The 7,842-nt window shown below is 42.3% G+C and overlaps 1 long non-coding RNA gene across 1 annotated transcript; it reads right to left on the reverse strand.

Annotated features, from left to right (window-relative positions):
* Window positions 1-1,913: 1,913 nt before the first annotated feature.
* Window positions 1,914-3,487, reverse strand: LOC113142004 (uncharacterized). The gene is made up of 3 exons (XR_003296893.1): window positions 2,684-3,487; window positions 2,267-2,364; window positions 1,914-2,108 (listed from the first exon to the last, which is right to left on the reverse strand). It is a non-coding gene; the product is annotated as an uncharacterized LOC113142004 (long non-coding RNA).
* Window positions 3,488-7,842: the final 4,355 nt, after the last annotated feature.

The raw sequence follows: 7,842 nt of genomic DNA on the forward strand, positions 1-7,842 counted from the left end.
GACCAGGAAACTGAAAGATCAACAATCAACAATCAGGAAGCAGCTACAGCTCTGCTGCTCAGACAAACACACACTCACCTGCTGAGACTCTCAGGTGGACCATGGTGATGAGTTCAAGTGCTTTTGTTTGTCTCTGGACGACATGACACTCGTATGTCTCACTGTCTTTAAACGTCACATCCTTCAGAGTCACAGACACGTCTCCATCCTTCATCTGTGAGTCCTCCAGCTCCACCCGCTCCTTAAAAGATGGATGCTGGTTTACTGGATCAACCCTCCTGTCCCGGTACAAAAACACATAGTCTGACCCGAGATCAGGTCTGGTCCACATTAACACTAAGATCTCTGAGCTGCTGGGAGCTCGACATGGCAGAGTGACAGTGTCTCCAGGATCAGCTGTGATGGTTCTCTGACCTGAAGAACAGAGGAACAGACAGAGAGCAGAGGTTAGAGGGTCCAGGTGTAACTCCACACTGTCTCTGCTGAACTGGGTCAGGGGGGCAGCAGAGACTGGTTCTGTATCTGCCACTGTGCTGTCAGCTGGTTGGAACACATTCTGACAGCAATAAAAACAGATGCAGGCTCAGCTGATCCTTTAACCCGGTTCTTCCTGTAAATGATTCTCAAGAAGAACATGAAAAACATTTTGACACAGAATCTGGTTGAAAACTAAAGTGGAACCTCGTCCTCCGTGTCACCACTGTTTCCTGTTGTCCCTGTACTAAGCTGGTGCTTTATTGGACCAGGAGGCCTCTACATGATCTGCCTCATTACAACCTCATCCCAACATCAGGAGGTGAGTCCTCCAGCCTCCCCAGCAGAGTCCTGTTCCTGGACTTCTAGTCCTCTTTCAGTTTCTGTGATGTGTTGACATCATGGATGAAGCGTGAAGGACTGATCAAGACATCCAGACTGTTCCTGGTGTTTGGGCCTCAGGACGTATTTTATTGTGTCCAGTGTCCCACACAGCTGCACTGTGAAAAAACATCTGTCAAAAAACGACTGTCAGCTACGGCCGAGAAACAAAAACTGTAAAATGAAATTATTTAATTCAAATAATGTACAAAAACAATAAATTTACAGGAAAATAAAGTTTTTGGTAAATTATTAGGAAAACACACCTCAAATAAAGTGACAATGTCCAAAGTTCTGCTGACAAATATTATTTTAGTTTTCACCTGTATCATTATTATTAAACACCTTCAATATAGTGACAATGTCAATATTATTTTACAGTTTCCCCTTTTCCTTTATTATTGAATATGTTCCAAATGCTGCAGTTTTACAGATTTTTCTTAAATTAACACAAACACTTTCAAATAAGTGACAGTGACTATGGTTCTACAGGAAAATACTGTTATTTTAATCATTATTTCTAAAATATTTTACAGTCCAGCACCTTCAGTGAAGTGACACTGCCAAGAGCTCGACAGAAACACAGCATCTTTCAGATTTTCCTAAATTATAATCAAACTTTCACTAAACCTTAAAAACCACTGAAGTTATTTGAAAGTCCCATAGAATCTAATCTAACCAAGATCACTGTGAAGGTGTGTGAGTGTAAAACACACAGCACCACTGAGTCTAAAGTCCTTTAACGTGTTCAGACGTGTGTTAATGTCAACTCAGAGCTCTACACTAAGAACCAAACTAAAGTTCTTCCATGTGTCTCATTTTGTTCTGTCATCACGTCATGTTCAACTTTGACACAGGTAGAGAAACCAACAGATGTGCTGCTGTGTTGTGGCAGGTTTATTTATACAGCACAGTTCATACACAGACGAACTCAAAGTGCTTCACAAAATAAAAGTTAAAAGTCAAAAATCAAAATTAGAAACAACAAATAGTAGAAAATTAACTGAGTGTTTTTCTTTTCCAGTTCAGTTTTACACTGTAAATGCTGAAGCCTCCAGTCCTCTGGGGGCTCTGTAGTGTTGTTTTAATATCTGTGGACATGCATTAGTCTTCATTTAGGACTGGACCAGTACAGTGGATGCTTCAGTCAAACTAAAGTTCAGTCAATCTCTACCAGAGGTGATGGTCCAACACAGCAGATAAAGAGGAATCCTCCTCCAAACTGCCTGAAATCAGCCAAATCTTTGGTGCATCTAGAGAAATAAATACAAACAGAATTAGATTCATTAAACAGGCTCAAAGAAATAATCCACTTTAAATGAAAATCCAGTGAAAGATCAGGTGCTGGTTTTACAGTTCAGGTGATGGTGCTGCGATGATAACAAAAACAGTGTGACACACACTCACACACCTGTTGCTGTATTAAAGGTCTATGTTCTTCTATTACATGTCTGTCCTCGCTGTTCATCTGAGGTTCTTCTTCTTCACTGTTCCCACATTCAAACTATTCTGGGAGATAAAGATTTCGACATTGGAACAACCAATATGACGATAGTTCAGCAGCTGAAATGACATAAGGTGATAACAACCACAGTGCAGGGCCTGTGATGGACTGGTGACCTGTCCAGGGTGTCAAAGAGAGCTGGGATAGGCTCCAGCAGGTCCCTGGGACCCTGGTTAGGACTAAGGTCTAGTAGAGGTCTAGTTTGTTTAAACATACAACCTAAGCGTGTCTTAGCACTGCCATCAGAACAATGTGGGGACAACAGGAAGGCAAAGGTTCACGACATGTTTCACCAATGAATCGTAGCAAATGAATCCAAGTTACCTGTAGAATATCGTCTGCAGGCTGAGCTCACATGGGTCAGCTCCATCCAAGGGGTTTCTGAGAGGTCTTAGGGAAACAAACAACAGTTAAACATGTTGACAAGCTGACAGTATTATGACCAACACTGGCCAACTGTGCACATCATCCATTGACTGTATGTATATCAACATTAACACTCACAGGCCCTGAAGACTTTGACCAGTGACAAAAACACTGCTGCTGTTATTACACAAGCAGATGAAGCATCAATCCTCCGTCCCATTAGAACCATAACTCATTTCTTACTATACAGATCTGGTGCATTTTGGGAGATGTAGTCAATATCCTTGCTATGCACAGTTAAATAACGTTAAGTCATTTCCCTTTAACGCAGATGGTTGAACATGTTTAAAGTGAAGCGTTAAGGGGCCTGTGGTTGAGTGTTCACATTTGTTTTTATTTTTGGTTATGAGTTTACAGAAAGGAACAGAAAAATGTTTTCTTACCTGATATGACCCAGATTACAGGTATAACATGCACCTGATGGTTCTCCAGTGACTCCATATTCCAGCTTTTTCTTCTTTTGTTCCCCGTTTACATCCCACAGCTCAAAAAGGAAGGTGGCGACCAGATATAAAACGATAAAGGTAGTAATCCAGGTAATCCATTAGTCCAGCTAGACCCCGATCCAGTCACACTGGGTCAGACCTGCCACCATCTATTTATGTTTTTGTGTTTTTAATATTATATTTGTCATTTTTAGAGCAAAGCTTTTCTCTAATACACCTGCTGGGCTGTTAAAGCTAAAATGAAGGTACAATAAGTGATAAGAGCTTTGCATGAAGACACAACATACAGACTAATCAATATTAATGTGAAGAGGAAATAAATTCATGAGATTTACCTTAAAGTTCCAGAGAGAAACTTCAGATGTTCAGTGAGGAAATAAACCTTTGGATAATGTGCAGCAGATTTAATTCATCATCTGACATTTTTAAATAAAATAAATTTATTGCTAAAAAATGAGCAGTAAACTTTTTTCTCAGTATTGAATTAATACCTAAAATAAAATGTTGCTTTTGTTCATTTACAGATAATTTACGGTAAATTTACAGTTTTGTATACGATTGTTAAAAATTCCTTCTGTCCTAATGTTTGAAGTCAAAGTCTACAGTCCACAAAGTCTGGTCCAAAAAGGTTTATTCTGCACCTGCAACAGGGTCACGTAAACCTGAGTGACTCCCCGGGCATCAGTCCCTATGGTTCTCTGTTCTATCTATGTATATATGAGATTAACTATAACTATATTCTTTGCTAACATAAGTCATAGCTATAGAACCTGTAACCACTGGGCTCACACTTCTGGTATCACACAGTCTCAGTGTGTTTGTATTCAGTGTCTCATAGACAGTGAGACCATGAACAGCAGATCTCTATCTCCTGCTGTGCACGTCTCCTTTAACAGGCTTTCATATGTTCTAGTGCTCAGTTATTATGGTGTCATGGTCAAATAGGAAGAACACTCAGGCCTTCATGTTGGACTTCATGATGAGGCTTCAACCCAGATGTTCTACACACCGTAGAGGGTCCTGACTAGTACTTATGAAGACACGGTGAGTCCTCAGGAACTAAATTCAGTCCTTCAAGAAGGATTTTCCTTAATTCCTCTGGTCATTTGTTCACTCGTAGGTTAGAAACAGCCTCTTATGGTCTGAATCTTCCTGTTTGTTGCTCTGACTTTGTCTTGGGCCTTAGTTACTGAGGATCAGGGGGATTCTGAGTCTGCCCTGAGTCAGAGGTGACTCTGCAGCTCACACTGGAGCTGCTGGTTTTGGAGCCACCTGTGGGACCTGAGGTGGAGGTAATGGACTTCATAGGAACCAGTTGACCTCACCAGTTGTACCTTGGCTTCCTGTGGAAACTGATTGTCTGGTAACACAGTTAAAATGGTCGTTTAGCAGCAGTTCATGTCAAAGTCTAGTCCAGGGACCCTTTCACTGTGCTACTGGTCCTGCCTTCTTTAATCCAGCCCATCATGAGTGCTAAGAAAATCACAGACTTTAATCAAGACGTAATAATTATTTCTCAGTGACCTTTCTACTTCTTCTTCAGAGTCCAGCTCCCAGGGGACTCCAGACTCTACAACCGATGGTGCTAGTTAGGACTCGTGAGGTGGTGCTGTCACTGACTGAACTAAATGACTAATGTGTTCCAACAATCCTCATAATTCATGTTGTGTATTATCTTTTATTCTGTTTTCACACGTTTCACTTCTAAAATTACCATTTGAATTATTTTGTCCTTATTTTCCTTTAAACCAAAAATTCACAGCGTCCTTCCTCGTGGTCCAGGTCCATATATGTGTTCTCATCTGAATCCTCAGGTTCCTCCATCCTCCTCTAGCCAGACTCATACTTCCGTTCTGTCCTGTGTTTAGAGGCATCACAGCTTTCCTTCCCTAATAATAGTAATAACACTTGGCACTTCCTGTTCTTCTGCTAACACTGTCTAACATAAATCTGGTTGGCCGTGGCTCCTTGTAGGTCACACCACAAATAATGAATCCACCTCCCGTGGCCTGATGTTCCCATGGGTGCTCCTGCCCATGACATCCACACATTTATCTTTCTCCAGGCTAATCCTTGTTCTGTCTCCTGCCTCCTTTGCCTCCCTGGAAGCTGTAGGACTGTCAAATGTCCTGTCAGTACTACAGGTGCACGTGTCCCTGACCAGTCTGGATCTAATGTCACCTTAAGGCAAAGCATCCACCCAGGTTAGTTTTCCACCTGCACAAATCAAAGCTGCTTTAGTTTCCAACCACATCCGAACCTTCGTTTGGTCCCAAACATCCTGGTGGTAGTTTTTATCTGGAATAGCAAAGAAACTGAGCCACTGATCCGTTTCCGTCTGCTGAACCAGAACATCCAACTGGTACAGTCATGTCAACAAGACCCATTACCAGATGTCTGAATGGTCAGGACACACACACACACACACACCATGAGCACATGCTGCGGTCTCAGGAGCTGTGTGGACCAAGGCTTCACTGAGCTGCACAGCAGCTGGTTTCCTTCCTCAGTAACAGGAACCATGAAGGATTCATTTCCTCAGCTCTGATCCACAGGTGGTTTTTAACACTCACACACCGACAGACGCAACATTTAACATTTGACACAAATCCCAGCTGGTCTTTACTTCATGAGCCAAAGTGAAAACTGTCTGTGCTGTAATAATAATATAATAATACATATAAATATATTGATCTTACATATTAAACCGCCCACGTGATGCAGTAATGATGGTGATGTCAATCATTATCAATTGATCCGATTGTTCAGATCAGAGTATTGATTATTTATTGATCCTGTGTCTATCACACACCGACACATTTGATCACACTGTGGTCTCTGCTGATTTCTATATTTGTGTTACAGATTTTCTACTCTCGGCTTTGGAAACCTGAGGCTGCAGGACCGAACCGGACTCACCTTCAGTCACACAGACCAGGATCCAGACTGAGACGCAGAGACTCAGCACTGACGCAGCATCTTTAACAGACATCTTGTCTTCTGTCGTCCCGTTGATCCACAGACGGTCCCTGATACCGACGCTCTGAGCCTGGACAGGAAACACTCGGGTTTATGTTTTTATGGTTAATCCGAGTCTGTGGATGAACCTTTAGTAAAATCCTACAGCAGGGAATCAGGGTTGGACCGCGGACTGTACTGCGCATGCGCCCTCCGCATGCTCCCCGATTGAGCTTCTTATAATAAAACAACAACAACAACAATAATAATAAGAAGAAGAAGAAGAAGAAGAAGAAGAAGAAGAAGAATAGCTCTGTGGTTACACGGGGCGTGTGTCCGTGGTGATGTGGACTGGGAGCAGCTTGTGTTCCAGTTTTTCTGACACACATTTTATTGACACCTGATTTAATTTGGTGTTGGACACTGATGGCGGACTGAACCACTTGGAGACAACTGGTCTGAAAACGACTCGCTGCTCTGACCCAGTCAGACAGCGACACCTGCTGGTTGTGTCTGAGTCCTGCATGGGGGGTCGTCCTGACGAGGCCTCATGTCATGATCCTAATAATCATATAAATTATTTCAGGCTCCAGCAGCTGAGCCTAGAACAGGAATAAGCAGGTGGAGATGATGATAATGGATAGAAATTATTTGATTTATTCAGACCTGAAGAGGTTTGGGGTCTTAATCAGACCAAAGTGCTCTGAGGCCCATGATCCAGCTCTTTTTGGCTCTTCCTCCATATCACTGACCTTTGACCTTTGACCCACACAACCTCCCTCTCTGACTGTCTCTGTCTGGTGTGTGAGTGAGTGTGTGATCACACCTTCCCTGGCTGTAACTCTAACCACTGACGTCAATAATAATGATGTCGCTAACAAAACCCTCAGTCTGATCAGAGACTCGGACCTTTAAAGTCCTGACACCTTCAAAGAAACTGATCAGAGACACTTCAGTCCAGAAGATCAATACTGGCTCCATCGTCACGTCACCACCTCGTTCGGCTGATGGTGAGTGTCTCAGCTTTTTATTGACACGTAAACATGTCGACACTTTCCAGCCTGATGAGGGACCAGCTGATCTTATGCTGCTGCACCTTTTAAGACCATTTTCACCTTTAAAGTTAAAACATCATGAAACTGTTTGTCTCTTCGTCATTTTAGCCAGTAGCTGTTTGTTCCTGTTCAATGGGCTCAGTGTTTATACCACATGAACACACCTGTGTTTTCTGTGATCAGGTTCCTCCAGATGTGTCTGCATGTTACCATATGTTTTACCACAGGTTTGATCAAGTATTGATCATTGTATTGATCATTGTATTGAGTATCAGAACATGCTCCCTGTAACCTGACAGTTCAGGTGCAGTGACTGGTGCTAAAACATAAGATGACTTTCTACTGGGACCATCATTTGGTTGGTAAGTTTGTCTGTTGAGATATGCTCCCCCTGTGAAACTAATATGTTTTAGTTTGGTTGTTACTTCAGTTAATAACCGGAGGAGAGAAAGTCCAGTCTTCATCTATGATCACAGATCCTGCTGGAGAACAAAGGGACCAATAACAGCTGATTCATGTGGTGTGTGAATGTCCAACAGTCATAAAGTGGATCTTTGCTCTGTGAGGATGAAGAAGGTGAAGAGAAGAAGTTAAAACC

This window comes from Mastacembelus armatus, chromosome 18 (assembly GCF_900324485.2).
Source record: "Mastacembelus armatus chromosome 18, fMasArm1.2, whole genome shotgun sequence".
NCBI classification, from domain to species: Eukaryota; Metazoa; Chordata; class Actinopteri; order Synbranchiformes; family Mastacembelidae; genus Mastacembelus; species Mastacembelus armatus.